Consider the following 1,080-nt stretch of genomic DNA (forward strand, 5'->3'; position numbering starts at 1 on the left):
GGCTAAATCTTGGGACTGAAAGGAACTATCCCAAACATCTCTCCCCTCCCCTCCCCTTTGGTCTCTTTCCCACCCTCCCCCCTCCTACCCCTTGCACAAGGCAAAAGGTTTATTCTTTGGAAAAATTGCACTATACTTGGGGAGAACTCAAGGATTCTAAGCAGAATCGGCGGCGGGGGGGGGGGTACTGTACTAAAAAGAAAGAGAGAGAGAGAGAGAACAAGAGAGGATTCAGAGAAAGGATTCAGAAATTTTAATATTCTAAATATTAAATCCTCCCCCTCTCACTGCACCCCAAGCATTCTTGGGAAAAGTTTTCAATTAGCAATAATTGCGCCTCGGATAAACCTCATTGGCTACGATACTGCCACCGCGCAAAGCTATCACCCCAAGCATTCTTTTTTTTTTTTTTAAATATTTTATTTATTTATTTGCATGAGAGAGAATGAGAGAGAGCACATGAGGGGGGGAGGGTCAGAGGGAGAAGCAGACTCCCTGCTGAGCAGGGAGCCTGATGTGGGACTCGATCCCAGGACTCCAGGATCATGACCTCAGCCAAAGGCAGTTGCTTAACCAACTGAGCCACCCAGGCGCCCCACCTCAAGCATTCTTACATAATTCAGCAGAAAAACTCTGGCAGGTAGGAAAATATCCTCCACCAGCAGGATGCTATATAATTCTTCTTTAAAAGACCCAAAGGCCTCAGAGATGGACATTTTTGTCCCCTCCGTCCCCAAGTGAACTAGCTCTGTCCTCATCCAGTGGCCCTAAGGTGAGGCCCAATGGTGGACACCTCTTCCTCCTCCCATACCTTAAGTATCCGATCACATTTTTAGAGTCTTACTTATGAACAGATAGTCAAGGATCACCAGATATTTGAGCAAAGTCTTCAACATGAAAGACAGACCAAAACAGAGAAAAGCAAGTCAGGAAAAATAGCACAGTGTAAGGAGCAGACGAAAAGAAAACATACACACCACACACACACACACGCACACACAGACACTATAATCATGGATGGATCAAGGTATTAATTGTAAGCCTTCTGGTTGTCTCAAGCTTTTGGCTGAGGTTCAGAAG

The 1,080-nt window shown here is 45.5% G+C and overlaps 1 pseudogene; it reads right to left on the bottom strand.

Moving 5' to 3' along the window:
- Positions 1 to 229: 229 nt before the first annotated feature.
- Positions 230 to 382, bottom strand: LOC117997547 (annotated as a pseudogene).
- Between the last annotated feature and the right edge of the window lie 698 nt (positions 383 to 1,080).

The sequence above is a fragment of the Mirounga leonina genome, unplaced genomic scaffold (assembly GCF_011800145.1).
Source record: "Mirounga leonina isolate KUSES-001 unplaced genomic scaffold, KU_Mleo_1.0 Mir_366, whole genome shotgun sequence".
Classification (NCBI taxonomy): Eukaryota; Metazoa; Chordata; class Mammalia; order Carnivora; family Phocidae; genus Mirounga; species Mirounga leonina.